We start from the raw sequence: 16,361 nt of genomic DNA, 5'->3' as shown, positions 1-16,361 counted from the left end.
GATTGTAAGCATAGAGGATAGTGGGACATTCTAGAGCAGGCATGGGCAAACTTGGCCCTCCAGCTGTTAAGGAACTACAAGTCCCACAATGCATTGCAGGAATCTTACAGCCACGGTCATGACTCATAAAGGCAAATGCATTGTGGGACTTGTAGTTCCATAACAGCTGGAGGGCCGAGTTTGCCCATGCCTGTTCTAGAGGGTAGAAATCTACCATGTGTTGTATACAGTATTATTTACAGTTCAGTTTTTTACTGACATGCGGGGTGGAGCTTGCAGTCATGATATAGATTAGTATACCTTAAAGCAAACATGAACTGAAAATTAAAAATCTAAATAAATATTCACACGTCATACATACCTCCTGTGCAGTGTTTGTCCACTGTGATCAATTGAATTCACCGGCCTCCATTTGAAAAATGGTGATGACCCCGTAATAGCTTCTGGTTCAGCACTCTGTTAAACTGTAATGTTGCCCACTTGCACCATAGGGAAACATGGACATTAACTTGCACATCAGTTGTCCTTTCAGTTATAACTGACAGCAACTGATCTATAACTGAAAGCAACTGATATATTTCAGTTCTGACAAAATCTTGTCAGAGCTTCTGAGAGGAACTGACGGTGAGGTAAGTATGTACTATTCATTTGCAGGTACATCGTGTTTATTTTAAATAATTTCACTTGGTTCAGGTTCCCTTGAACAACTTTTACATCGTTCCTTAATGGTATTTTCTGCTATGGAGCTTTTTCTACCAGTATACCAGCTGAATTTGCTAATGCCAGCATCACTTGTGCCAACTCTCTCTTTATTCTAATCAGCTGACCCCAGCTAATCCCCCTGCTCTGTGTATTATCAGCATATTCACTGACTTAATTGGCTTTTTAAAGCAACAATTTGGAAATAATTTCCCACCATGTAGAACATTTCCTACCTCGCTGAGCTACCTGGACATTACGCTGTATGTCCACTGTAAAGTTAAAAAAAAACACATTTACATTGTACTAGGACTTTATAATTGCCTCATTAAGATGCAATCGGAACAATTCTGCAAGACTTGAGACCAAAGTCTTCCCTAGCAGCAGAGCCATAACTCATCCTTCATACTCGGCTTCAAGGATGTTTGGAGAGATAACTTACATATGAATTATTCATAGTGGTCATTTCATATGTGCCTTCAATTAAAAACTTTATTAACACATTGGCAATCAGCTGTAGTGGTTCATTTACAGAAACCTTGTTAGCTGACAAGTTAGGTTCTTTTGATAGTGGACTGTGGAGTGGACATACTATGGCTAAGTCAGTAGGACATATGTGATAGATCTTTTCACTTTGTTTTATAAAAATAACAGAAATGGAAACAGAATTCACAAGACATATTACTTTAAGAAATTATAAGGCAAAACATTTTATGTCTTTGCTTTAGTCCTCATTACTAGCATTGAGTGGATTGTCTTGCATGAATCAGAATTCCTGTTGGTGAAAGCCAATCCCAAGAAGGGGGATTGGAAATTTCAAATTCACAGATCTGTTGGCCAGTTGAAGAAGATGATCAAAGAATATGTTGCCTGTCCATCTTTTTAAAGTGCACACCTGCTCCCGTAGAACCACATAGATCAGGTGACAAAGCACATGGTGACTAAGCTTAGCACTCTTGCCCTGCATTATTTTATTCACATGCTCCCTTTAAACTCTAGATCATATGTAGAAGCTTTCCAGAGGCGCCAATAGAATAATAGTCACTTAAACGAGCATAAAACAGATGGGGCAGTGGTGGGCCTATCCCATCCATGCGGACAAAGCAAACAAAGGAAGGACTGTGGCACCAACAGTCAAACAACAGAGGCGCTCAGTGAGGTTTTGATGCTGATAAGCTGTATGCTTCTTTTTGATTGGCCTGATGAAGCGGGATTGAGCCCGTGAAACGCGTTGCCTATTTTTACTGTGGAGTATAAATAAATTGTTGTTTGACTGTTGATGCCACAGTCCTTCCTTTGTTTGCTTTGTCTGCATGGATGGGATAGGCCAACCACTGCCCTATCGGTTTTAAGCTCGTTTAAGTGACTTTTATTCTATTGGCACCTCTGGAAAGCTTCTACATATTGCTAAGTCCACCCTTGGTGGAGGGTTGTACCCATCTTCTTCCCATCTACAGAGAGCGACTTTTTTTCCTGAGTGGGGTCAGGTTAATTTCCACACCTGCCTTCACAGTGGTTGCCTAATGGTAACCCTGGTTTGTGAGTATTAAATTGTTATATTACTCATTATTAATTATCATCTATACAATATCACACTATCGGGCTCTTGGTGTCCCCCCTCCCCTTAAACTCTAGATCATGGTCATGTTTATTTTTGTCAATATTGTTGTGGTCAGATTCTGTGGGGATAACTCACAGAACGCATGCTGTGTGTTTACCGGACAATGTGTGTATTTACAGTGGCAGTGAAGCATACTTTCAATGTACTATATGCTTCACTGTATACATTTGATCACAACATGATGCAAGTTTTCACTATACTATAACATTGTAACATGTATAGTCAAGACACATTCTTTGCTCCAGGTGGACTCAAAGCACCATACTAAGATGGCGCCGGACTCGGACGCCTCGGCCACAGGGCTCCGACCTTTTTCTCTTTTTTGAGGAGGTCTCTCCCTCCACTCACCTCTGGCTTCGTCTCATGCTGGGGTAAGAGGCGGAGGACATCGGCGGAGTCAGTCTGGCCCTGCAACAGCCACGGACCGCGGGTGGGAAGGCAAGTGAGAGGATCAGCTGTTCGGAAGCCCACGTGCAGCATGGAGTTTAGCCAGCACGGAGCTCCACTGATCTGCCGCCGCTGCCCCCGGACCATCAGGGACACTATCCGCGCCGACCCCACGCAGCAATTGAGGCCCGATGACCAGGATGGCTCCTAGGGGAGAGGCCACCATCCTCTGCACACTCCAGCCACGGAGGACGATGCCATGCAGGCCTCCAGCGGGTCAGTGGAGGCTGCACAAACAGCCTGCGGGCCGACAGCTGATCAGCTGTTCGGGCTTTTTCTGCTGCTGCCCTGAGCCAGCCCCTCAGCCACCGCCACTCCATGCGTGCAGGAGGCCTGACCACCGCCACTTCCTGTCGGGCCTCCCACGTGGTAGTGGGTCTATACCAGCCTCAGCCCCCAGCCTTTACCAGGGTCATCTGCCATTGCCGAGGCTCGTGTCGCCCACCACTCAGCCGGAGGACCAGCGGTCAGCCTGCTCCACCACTCAGCCCGGATGACTAGCGATCTACCACCTGGCGACTTTCCATGGGGATAGACTCTGTTCGGACTGTTTTGTCGGACCCTGGGGTGATTTTTTTTATCCTGCAGCCCTGGGGGGGGGGGGGGGGGGGACACTCTGCCTCTGTCTCTCTCCTCTTGCCCTGGTCCTTTCTCTTCTCTCTTTCCTTCCTCAGTATCTTTAGCTATTCCTTCTCTTTTTCTCTCTTTTCGCTGTCCACTTTTCTCCAGGACACACAGCGGTCTGGAGCTGCTGCGGAGCTGAGCGAGCGCCACCGGCAGATGGCCACCGGCTGCTCCCCTCACACAGCTCTCCAGACTTCCCCACGCGTCCGTCATTATAACTAGTGTGCTGTATATATAGGTATATGCTACTTGTACTACTGTACCTGACTGTATATGTTGGATTGCATGCATGTGTTTGTACCATCTCCGACCCTGTCTGAGCCAAAAATAATTCCGGGTACAACCCCCGTTGTACTTGGCGAAATAAACGTGATTCTGATTCTGACCATAGCTGCAACCACTAGGGCACACTCAGTAGGCAATAGCAGCGTTAGAGAGTCTTGCTCAAGGTCTCCTTAGGGCCTGTTCAGACTATGCGCGGTCCTAGCCGTTTTCCGGGAACGTGTCCGGGTACCAAAAACGCATAGAAACGGCTCCTAATGCTTTTGAATGGGCTAGTTCACATGCATGCGTATAAGACGCATATGTTTCTTATCCGCATTGCTGCATGCAGTTCTGTGCGTCACGCATAGAAACGGACGCAATGAAAGTCTATGGACGCGTATCAAAAACGCGTACTATTGCATTTTTAGCGTACATTTCCCTCTGCGGTTCCCATAATTCTTTTTTTTCCCCTGGGTCACGTGTGTGTGCAAAACGCAATAGAAAATGCATTAGAACGCAAGAAAAACGCATGCGTTTTTGAACTTGCGTTTCTTTGATTTTATACGCATTCTTCATACGCTGACAGTCTGAGTGAATCAGTCTGTTCAAGTCTGTACAAGGAGCCAAAGTCTGTGTGAGTCATCTGTGCAGGGAGCCGAAGTCTCTGCAAGTCTGTGCAGGGGACCGTAATTACAGCATGTAACAAAAGAGAGATATCGCCACACTTCTGCTGTACCACTCAATGGGCTGCGGCAATTTACCGAACTTCAAAGGCAGCTGTGAAAATCTTTATGAATTAGCACACAAAGGTCTAAAATACCGAATGCGGTATATTCCCGCCCAGATTTTTTTACCGAACACACTTTTATGAATGATAGCCATAGTGTGAAAACATCCTTAGTCTAAATAAAGATGATGCAATAGAGTGCTGTATAATAATATGCGTCTTGCCCACACTAGTTCCACATTAATCAGTTAAAGAGAAACTGTAGTGAAAATGACATAATGAATAAATTGCTATTTTTTACAATAGTAATTTAGAGATTATTTAGTCACTGTTTGTATTATTGTAAAATATTTCCTTTTTCTGATTTACATTCTGAAATCTATCAGCGGTGGTGACATCTTTAGTTCTGCCAGATGATCTGTGCAGAATATTGATTGCTTGGCAGTTGGAAAAAGCTGTTATTTCCCACAATGCAAAGAGGTTCACAGATTGCTAACTGTCGGGACCATGGTCATGACATCACAGTGTGGGAGGGGTTTCGGCTCTGGTATCCTTTAAGCACATACACATGGAGAAATCCATACAGGACTGAATCAATATTTACCAACAGGACGTTTCTTGGGCAGTGCGGGCAGGGCAACCGCCATGGGTGCAGACCGGCAAGTAGAAGAAGTGGGGCGCAGGCAGAACGACACAACCGCTAGGGAGCTGGTGACGCGCGGTGCACCCAAATGGAAGAAGAAAGAAGATTACCAGCACAATCACCTTCCTTGACTCCTCCTGGGCTGCCTGCATCTGACCTCAAATCATTATCACGTCACCACCGTGTGATGACACCTGATGTCCTGTAGCGGTACTGCAGGCTGTCAGTGCGCTGCGCCCATAGAGGAATCGGCTTTCCGGGCACTCTTCTCCTGTGTTTTCCTGGTCCCTGCTTCCTTCTGGATAGTCAATGGCGGGTGGTCACTAGTAAGTAGGAAGATCTATTTGTGACCTGTGGCTGTGTGACTGTCCCCAAAGAGTAAGGGTTCACTAGTCCACGGGTGGGGGGTTCACACAATTTTTACACCCTTACCCTGGGTGCAATTTAACCTAGAAATGGCCCTGTTTACCAGCTTGTTGGCTTATTACACAGCCAAGAAAACCGTTGTTGTTTCTCAGTCATTTCAGGCCACTTGGCAGAAGAAGTCACTAGTCGACGATCTGATCATTTTGATCAGAAAGTTTGTTGATAGGGGAAAAATATTGCATCATGTGTACCTGCCCTAACACAAAATGAAGGTTAAAGTGACTCCAAGACGAAGGGAATAAAAGATTTATACATACCTGGGGCTTCCTCCAGCCCCCTCCGCGCAGATCGCTTCCTCGCTGCGGTCTACAGCCTTCTGGACCTCCGAGTATCAGTACTGCGCAAGCACTGCCCTGCCACGCGCACTCGCCGTGCCACGCTCTAGCCACTGGGAGCATTCTACGCCTGCCCAGTACTACTGCGCAGACGCAGAACGCTTCCAGGCACGGGAAAGAGACGGGGTAGAGCGCATGGCAGCACTGCGCCTGCGCCGACTGGCCAAGGAGAATGGGAGTGATACTGAGAGATCCAAAAGGCTTTAGACCGCGGCAAGGGAGTGATCTGCGCGGAGGGGGCTGGAGGAAGCCCCAGGTATGTATAAAACTTTTATGCCCCTTCGTCTCTGGTACGCTTTAAAGAGAACCCGAGGTGGGTTCTAAGAATCCTATTAGCATACAGAGGCTAGGTCTGCATATAATGCCCAGCCTCTGTTGCTATACCGTCTCCCCCCAGGATCCCCCTGCACTCTGCTGGCCCCCATAAATCAAACACCCTGTGCTAGCGACGTCGCTAGCCGACTGTTTACATCTGCACTGTCACTCTCGCCGCTCCCCCGCATCCTCTATATCTCCGCTCCCCGCCTGCGTCCCTTCCCTCCCCGCTGATTGGAGGGAAGGGATGCAGGCGGGGAGTGGAGATATAGAGGAGGCGGGGGAGCGGCGAGAGTGACAGTGCAGATGTAAACAGCCTGCTATCGATACGCTGCGTGTCGCTAGCACGGCGTTTGATTTATGGGGGACAGCAGAGAGCAGGGGAGCACAGGGGGGAAACAGTATAGCAACAGAGGGTGGGCATTATATGCAGACCCAGCCTCTGTGTGCTAATAGGATTCTTAGAACCCACCTCAGGTTCTATTTAAGGAAAAATAAAAGTCTGATTTTTAGTATTTGCATTCTTTTTTTTTTTTTTTTTTTTTTTTTTTTTAATAATGTGGATTATTTGCTTTAGTTTTTTTTTTTTTACATTAGAGCTGGATGTCTCCTTTCTTTCACTTTGGTATTCCAATATAAACTCAGCTCCCTTACAGAGAGGATCAACAAATAGGCTGCATGTGTAGCGCAATAAATAAATAGATATAAATAAAGAATAAATAATGAAAACTAAAAAAGGGTGAAGCGAGGTGAGCAGCTCGTTGTTACAGAAAATGTTCCTTGCCTTGTGACCATGTACTGTATTTGCACAATGTTTTACACTATTCTTGTGGCAAAGCGCTGCATGAGAAATGCTGTATTAACATGCCACTCACAGAACCTTCTGGAATTAGCATAAAATATTCATCAACTCATTCATACAACAGCACAATAGGGGATCAGCTATACTACGATGCAATACTATGTGACTTCCTTTTTAATGTGGCAATAAAAGACGGAGCTCTAGAAAAAAAATATTCAACATTTCCCTTATAACTGTATCTGGTATTGATTCAAAATGCACTTATATTTGGTATCTTTTAAAACATTACCTATTCTATTCAAAACTAAAACTGCTCATACACCGTACAATTAAATACTTCGATTTTCCTGTTTATTCAACTAAAATGATTGAACAGAAAATAAATCCAAAATAATATACTGTATATTTATTTTTTTGATTGATAAAAAAATGGTTGATTATTCCACTTTTCGATAAAAATCTGATGGGAAAAAACAGGTTGATTGCTTTAAAAATTGAATGGTATATATGGTAGGTTTGATAAAATAATCTAATAGATCAAAATCGTATTAAAAATAAATAGCAAATTGAATCATGCATGGTCACCTTAAAGTGAATGGGAACCGCATTTAAAAAAATGAGACAGATACTTACCCAAGGAGAGGGAAGGCTCTGGGTCCTATAGAGCCTTCCGGCTCCTCTCCTGGTCCTGTCGTTCCGGTGCTGGCTCGCCTGGTAGCAGTATTTGACTAAATTAGTCAAATACTGCTTTACCCGGCCGAAGGAGGCTTCAGAAGTCTTCAGGGAGCCCCAGTGCTCCTGAAGAAGGGCGGCCCTGTACTGCGCCTGCGCAAGCACGCTCTCTTGCACGCTCGCGCCTGTGCAGTATGGAGCCGCACGTCTTTGGGAGGACACGGCTCCCAAAGACTTCCAAATACCTGTTCAGTGGGGGATTGAAACGGGGGGGGGGGGGAGCCAGCATAGGATAGAGGGTACCTAGAGAGGAGACAGAAGGCTCTATATACGACCCAGAGCCTTTCCTCTCCTTAGGTAAGTATTTGCTTCATTTTTTTTAAAATGCGGTTCCCATTCACTTTAAAGAAAATAAAATGGTCCGGAGTTACTTTTTATTATTGTTCTCACTTTAATGTGCATGCTGTTCTATTTATGTTAATACATATTCAGATGTGTGGATTAGATGAGGATTCATATTTCATTGTAATCCATCTGCCTCCCTGATTCCCTCATCCAGCAACTGTCTACAGTCTGCACTTAGCTTAGAGGATAAGCACATTTATAGCATATATACATTTTAATGATACATATGCAGTCTTTATATAGAGCTAAACAGTAGCTTTCATCAGAGAACCTCAAGTGACAAAAACATGATATACTGTAAAACTCCCCATGTGCTTGGATGGCTGTACTCACAGCCTGCAAGATAAGCTTCTTCTTCCTTGTCAGCACAGCAGAGTAATCCCATCTGTCACAGCAGTCACCTGGAGCCAGATCCAGATGCAGTGCCACTTCATGTATTCTTTAAACTTGAAGTGAACTTAAAATAATATAAATATATATATAAAAAAAAACAAAAACCTCCATACTGCTCTTACTCTTCTGATCAGTAATGCAAGTAAAATCCATTACTTAAAGTGGAATAAAACTCTGACATAACATTCAATAAAAATGTGTTTTCCTACTTTTTATTACCGATACAGTTATCATATTTGCTTTTGTGCACAAGTAATATTGTCCATTTACAAATTACAAGTTCCCAAAGTACAGCTTATCTGCTCTGAAAGCTGCCATTGCATTTTATTCATAGCTGCTATAATTATATATTAAAATCTTCTAATGTGCTCTTCTGAACTGTGTGCTTGCTAGAAGCAGAGAGAGCTCATTTTCAGCACAGCTAAGTAGAATGTGACAACAGAGGAATGTAAACAAAATAAAATGTTATCACCTCTTTGGATGCGGATCATAAGCTGAAGGAGCTTCCCACTGCATATTGCGAGTGGTGTGTTTAACTGCTTGAATGCTGTTCTGCCACTTTTTTTTGTGATAGTAGGTTTAACATTGTAAGTAATCGTTTAGAGCAAAGAAGAAATGCTGAGTTTCAGACCACTTTAATTTTCCATTGAAAAGATCTGTGATTCTCTGCCTACCTATTTTATTGTGTGCTCCCCTTTATTAGCAGTGCTGTTCTAATCGCATGTTCTCTGCTACTTTCTGCTGTTCTGATACCCTTTCTCCAAATTTGCCAAACCATGTAGCGCAGTTACGGTACATATCGGTGATCTGCACATCACGTCTGACCAGTATTCTACGTAATCTATCCACTAACTGTATGCTTCACTGATTAGACCAGGTGTGTAGAAAACTGATCACAAACATCTGAATAATGCTGTGGTGGAAAGGTGGGGACTGGCAGTGGTGGAAAGGTGGGGACAGGGAAAGAAAGGATAAGCTTGGGAAGCTGTCAATCCAACAGGCAGGAGCAACAATGGTGCTAGTGTAAGTAGTATATTGATGTTCCAAGTCTATATATATATTTATTCATCAAAGTAAACTGAGCCCCGTAACTCTTAGATATATTAAATGAACGTAAATTGTGTGTGTGTGTGGGGGGGGGGGGGGGGCGAAGCAGACATTTAATCCATAGCTCCCAAGTGTCCCTCTTTTGGCGGGACAGTCCCTCTTTGGCAACCCTGTCCCTCTGTCCCTCTTTCCTCCTCATGTGTCCCTCTTTCAGGACTTTGTCCCTCTTTCTATGTAAATATATATATTTCTCTACTAAAAAAATGTGTTTGATCTCTCTAAACTTTATTCCCATCCTTCAAATTGACATATTACTAATTTTAAAATGTTAATATGAAGGAAAATGAACCAGGATAGAAAGGACCAGTGTGGCTTGAATTATAAAACAACATATTTTTCTTATGGTATGCGTGACTAGGGGTGTGTTGGGGCGTGATTAGGGGTGTGGCGGAGAAATGTCCCGCTTTCTTATCTCAAAATGTTGGAAGGAATGTTTAAACCCCTAGCCCCTCATCTGTGGGTTGACATTAATGGACTATATTTCCCAGAATGCATTATGGTGGCTGGGGCCCAGATGATATCACTGCTGCGGCGGGGCAGATAGCATGTAGGGCCACATACACACGAGGGTCATTAAGTCAAGATACAGACTTGCATATATAAAAAAACATAATATTCATATAACATAATAAATATGTCTGTCCCTTTGTACATTCATGATTCCAAAGAGTACATTTCTTCCTGTAAGCTGGTCTGAGATTCTAGCAATACCCCATGGTTTCAGAGTATAGAAATAAATGCACTATAATGTTTTCCTATATCGCACTTGCTTGCAGTATGTAGTTACAATCTGACAGATCTGGCAGGTTTTTGGACTAGTCTATCTTCTCATAGGGGATACTCTGGGTTTTCTTTATTTTCAAGTGCACTTAAAGAGTAACTGTCAGGCTGCAAAAGCTAATTTAAACCTCTATTCTCCTGTGTTAAACAGTTTAGAAGGAAGCCAAAAAGGCAATACTGAAGTTAAAAATCTCTCTTACTTTTGATGTGTGCTGAACAGCAAGGATGTTAGACCCAAGCTCTTAAAAGGACGACAGGCCGCATACCATACTGCAAAGCATTCTGGGGCTGCTTGGGTCCTCCCCTCGGCTGCTAGTGAGAAGTCACAGGCTCATGTTACAACAGCCAGCACTGAAAAATCTCAGGGCAGAGTATACTGCATGAGTCCGCTATTGTTCCTAGCCACATGGCTAATTAATATTCACTGCACAGTAGTGTTGTATTTTTTCTGAGTGGAATCATCAGGAAGCAGGCAGGACATGAGGACACATTTGGCTTCATAGGAGACAGACAAACATGGAACCTGCCATGAGCTGTCAGGAGCATCATTCTCTGCAAATACTATATAAAAATTCTGTGAAATCCAAACGTGGACAGTGAAATGCATATGTAATGTAAGTACAGCCAATCTTTAGCTACTGATATATGTGTTTTTTTTCTCTGAGACCTTATACCTAACAGCTCCTCTTTAAGCTACGTACACACATTAGGTAAATATCCATCTGAACCCTAATAAAATGACTAATTAATGAGCTGTTGACCAATTTTCAGTAAGTAACTGTGCACGACTGACTGTCACTGACAGCAACAAATGACTGATATCGGGAGTTGGTTGTGATCTATCCTGTTGGATTTTTTCGACCAGCGATCGTTCATCAAATTGAGGGTGTACAGTTAATTGAACAATGTATAATTATCTTGTTGTGTACAGTGCACATGCCACAGTGGATCGTTCATAATCGCTTATGTTTGTACAGATATTCATAGTTTTAATCGTTAATTGCACTGCAGATGTCACCTCTGCATTATCTGTCAATTCCTTCTTGCTTGGATTGTTAATGTGTCTATACAGGTCGGTTAAGATTGTTGACCTTCGCTGATCGATTGTTGATCAACGTTCAGTTAGATCAATTTTTGTCTGAGGTGTGTATGTACCTTTACTGAATGGAAGTTGCTCAGTCCAACTGCCAAAACAGTGTGCAAATGAGTCCCCGCCCCCATCCTTCCCCAAAACATTTAAAATGCAATAATTTTCCCACATATGACACACAGCAATAACCCTACATATAAACTGCAAGAATAGTTGTGGGGTATCATCACTGGAGTCAGTGGGCATTATAGATACAAAAAATACCCCAACATGCTGCATATCATCCTCCCAACCAAAGTGTAGTCACCGCACCTGACCATCATTGGTGTTTAGTGGGCAAGTGTGCCTGCTCCCTCACCATTGCTGCTCAGTGTGTATGTGGCTGTGGATGGGGAGAGTGACTCAAAGTTATAGAAAGTCAGAAACAGTGAGAGTTTTAACACTTATGCAAACTCCATGCAGAGCCCTGTTTTAAAACCAGAAGCTATCCCAGGATGTTTAGGCCTCTTTCACAGCAGGACGTTGCGTTTTGATGCCACGTTAAAGTCGCAACGCAAATTACAACGCAGCGCTCCAAAAAAGTGGCAACGCAACTTAATGCCCCGTTACAGTCACATACAGTAGAGCATACAGGCAATGAAAAGTATGTTTTCAAGTCATTACTGAGCATGTGCAAACAGTCCAACGCAGCTAATAACATGTATAACGCACAGCATGCAGCACTTTCTAATAGCGCTACATGGGATGGCGCTGACCAGCAGCCACGGCACACAGGAGCTCCGAGAGCCTTCGTTTTTGTTTGTCTTGTTAGTTTGTTTCTGTTAGTTAGCGTTATTACTTAGCTTAGTTAGCTTAGATTGTTAGATATCAGCACCCACGACTGGATCCAGCCTTACCTCCCACCCGGGACACCTCACAAGCAGGGTGGCCCTCCAGGTACCAGCCGCACAGCCGTCCTTCTCAGCAGCGGCACACCGCCTCCAGGCCCGCCATCAGCAGACGCAGACCCTCCGCCAAGCCCCGCCGGCTGATCCGCACTCCCAGCCTGCCAACGGACTCTCTCCACCGACGACGAGCCTTTCCCCGCAGTAGGACTGGGGAACCCTCCTACCACCGGCCTGGGCTGCATCCCACTCGGCGTATCTTCACCAGGACCCATCGCCTCACTGCCTGCTGCCGCCTGCCGGACACCCAGAGGGGTAGTCCGGGATCCATCCACCCGCTGATGACTAGGGTCCTGCTAGGCCACCCACGCAGACAGCATACAAGGACCTGATCTCTCCGCTGCCGCGGCGGCGTCCCCCCCCCCCCCCCCCCCCCGCAGGTCTGACACCAGCAGCCACTGTTCGGCCACGGCCTCCTGGACATCCCCCCCGGTTACCGGCCAACACACTCCACTCGGGGTAGCTCGGTTCAGCTGCAGCTACAGGGATCCAGAGCAGCTGCTGCCCACGTGCTCTCCACGTGCTCCTCCACTATTGCAGGGCCCACTATTGCATCTCACTGAGAGCCCCTCCAGCATCACAGACTGACCTGCCTGGAGTCCGCAGCCGGCCTGGAGTCCGCAGCAGCCAGCAACCCCGGGACCCACAGCCAGGGGAACCGCTCTGTCCCTCCTCCGTCAGCAACACCGGGACCCACAACCAACGTACCGGCAGCCTGCACAGCCGCTCTGTCCCTCCTCCGCCAGCAACGCCAGGACACAGGACAGAGTCTGGAGCCCCCGCTGAGGACCCCACAGTCAAGCAAGGCAAGAGGCCCCCCATCCGCAGCCAGCTTGAACACAGCCCAGCGGACGGACTGCACAACGCACCTGCTCCTTCACCACTACACAGGGGACCATACCTTGGGACTCGGCTCACATCGCCAGCCACGATAGGGTAAGAGGATCACTGGGAGTGCACTGGGAAGCATTGTGTTTTTGGACTGCACTGATGCATTGTTTATGGACTGCACTGCTGCTGTACTGTAGGGACTGCAATGATGCTAGGCACAGCTGTTACCCTATCAGTGCACTGGGGTACATTGCTTATGGTCGGTACTGAGGCTAGGCACTACTAGTACTACGGGCCCCACCGCTCTGACACCGGACCCACCGGACCCCACTGTTATGCACTGTAGTATGGACTGTTTTCTAGACTGTACTCTGCCCTCACGAGGCCATACATACTGGTAGTGAATATGCTATGCACGGTCCTGCTGCTAGGCACTGTTATGCCCCCTATCATGGTATGTTTCTGCTGCTAGGCACTGCTATGTACTGTATATGGACTGTTTCTGCTGTGTACTGCATTATGGACTGTTTCTGCTGCCAGGCACTGCTACGTACAGTAGTATGGACTGTTTCTTCTGCTAGGCACCGCTACGCACAGTATCACGGACTGTTCTGCTGCTTAGCACTGTATGCACAGTATCATAGACTGCCCTGCTGCCAGGCACTGTGATGCACAGTATCAGGAGTGCGGCACACTGTTAACTTGTTATCCGGGCCACTGTGGGGGCAGTGCTCCAAGCTCTGTCCCGCTCTGCTGCCGGACCATGTCTTCCGTGCCACTTCCCCTCTCCCCACGTACCACCTACACCAGATCACAACTTCTCAGGTGGGAATACACTACAGCCCTGCTCCCAGAGGACAGGCTCCTGTCCGATTCTGTCTGGAGACACGTTCAGAAAATAACATGCAAGCGACGGAGGGGCTGCCGGGCAGGTGCACGCGCAAGGCTGCAGAGGAAAGGCCTGAAGTCGGCCATACCAGCAGTCCTCCTGGCAAACGTTCGCTCCCTCCCCAACAAGCTAGACGAACTGCGGCTCCTCGGGGCAAGGAGGGACCTCGGCAGCAACACCCCAATCTTCTGTTTTACAGAAACGTGGCTACACGACAACATCCATGACAATGCTCTTCACCTCCCAGGCTACAACCTCATCCGGGCAGATCGCGATAGCACCCTCTCTGGGAAAAAGAAAGGGGGCGGCATCTGCTTCTACATCAGCCCCGCTTGGTGCTCCAACACCTCTGTACTCGCCAAGAAATGCTCACCAGAGCTTGAACTTCTCCTGATTAACTGCAGGCCTTTCTACTCTCCCAGAGAGTTCTCATCCTACGTCCTTGTCGGAGTGTACATCCCACCCGATGCCGATGTCAAAGCTGCCCTGCACGTCCTTAGCGACACGGTCACGCACTGGGAGACAACCCTCCCAGATGCATTGTTCATCATCCTGGGAGACTTTAACAGGGCCAACCTCCGCCATGAGCTCCCACGCTTTCATCAGCACATCGCCTGCCCCACCAGGAACGCAAACACTCTCGACCACTGCTACACGGTCTTGAGAGACGCTTACAAAGCCACCCCATGGGCAGCTCTAGGCTCATCCGATCACTGTCTCATCCACCTGATACCTACCTACAGGAGGCGCCTAGAAACTGCTAAACCAGTCCTTAAAACAACCAAGGTGTGGTCAAACGAGGCCAAGCTGCAACTTCAAGCCTGCTTTGACTGCACGGACTGGAAGGCTCTGGAAACCCCAAACCTAGATGAGTGGGCTGACAACGTGAGCTCGTACATCAGTTTCTGCGAGGACTCCTGCATACCAAAGAAAACGCACAAAGTCTATCCGAACGACAAACCTTGGTTCTCCAAGAAACTCCGGCAACTGCGCAGAAGCAAGGAAGACACACACAAGGCTGGGAACCATGAGGAATACAGGAAGGCAAGGAACATCCTAGACAAGGAATTGAGAATCGCAAAAAAAGGCTACGCAGACAAGCTGGAGCAGGACCTCTCCTTAAATGACGCACAAGCCGTTTGGCGGGGGCTCAAAGCAGCCACCAACTACAAGCCCCCCCCAAAATGCAGCCCCCAGCGCCGAACTGGCGGTAAAGCTCAGCGGCTTCTACTGTAGGTTCGAGGAGCAGGTGGCTCCGGCGGGGCTTCCAAAACTACAGGTCCCCTTCACCCCACCCCATGTCTCAGCCCCACCATGCCAAAACTCGACCACCCTGGCTGTAAGTGAGACAGATGTGGCATACCAACTATCTAAACTAAATGCCAGGAAAGCCTCAGGCCCGGATGGGGTGTCGCCAGCCTGCCTGAAAGCTTGCGCACGGCAGCTTGCCCCCTTCCTCTCCTCCATCCTCAACAAGTCTCTTCAGAGTGGCAAAGTACCAACATGCTTCAAGAGGTCCACCATCATTCCTGTCCCCAAAAAACAGGGTGCCTCAGACCTTAACAACTTCAGGCCTGTCGCACTCACATCGGTCATAATGAAAACCTTTGAGAAAGCAGTCCCGCCCCTCCTGAAACACAAAACTGAAGCTCAGCTAGACCCGTATCAATTTGCTTATAGGGCAAATAGGTCAACCGACGATGCCATTAACATCTGTCTGGAACTTGTCAACAATCACCTTGACAAATCAAATTCATATGCCAGGGTCCTCCTCCTCGACTTCAGCTCGGCGTTTAACACCATTAGCCCCCATATAATACAAGAGAATCTGGCTGAGCTCGGGGTCCACCCCACCCTTCAACTGTGGATCAAAGACTTTCTTACAAACAGATCTCAGGTTGTCAAGCTGGGCTCCATCACGTCGCAGCCAAAGATCACCAACACAGGGGCCCCACAAGGCTGCGTCTTGTCACCATACCTGTTCTCCCTGTACACGAACAATTGCAGATCCTCGGCAAACTCAAGGTAATAAAATTTGCTGATGACACCACCATAGTCGGCCTGATCTCCAACAATGACGAGCAGGAATACCGCCAGCAGGTGGACAGGATTTGCCACTGGTGCAGGGAGAACAAGCTGGTCCTCAACAATGCAAAAACCGTTGAGGCTATCATTGACTTCAGGAAGCACGCCCCCACCCCGCCTCCACTGCACACTGAAGGGATGGTGGTGGAAAGAGTGCCTTGTGTATGCCTTCTGGGCACCACCACCTCAAATAACCTGAAGTGGAAGGCAAACACTGTCTCCACCCAGAGAAAAGCCCAGCAGAGGCTCTACTTCCTCCGCC

At 46.9% G+C, this 16,361-nt stretch overlaps 1 long non-coding RNA gene across 1 annotated transcript in view; it reads right to left on the bottom strand.

The window, feature by feature from the left end:
- The window catches only part of LOC137571530 (uncharacterized), a 70,895-nt gene that overhangs the window by 46,647 nt on the left and 7,887 nt on the right, over window positions 1–16,361 (bottom strand). The window lies entirely within an intron of this gene.

Source organism: Hyperolius riggenbachi, chromosome 4 (assembly GCF_040937935.1).
Source record: "Hyperolius riggenbachi isolate aHypRig1 chromosome 4, aHypRig1.pri, whole genome shotgun sequence".
Taxonomy (NCBI): domain Eukaryota; kingdom Metazoa; phylum Chordata; class Amphibia; order Anura; family Hyperoliidae; genus Hyperolius; species Hyperolius riggenbachi.
This window is presented reverse-complemented; position numbering and strand designations above follow the sequence as displayed.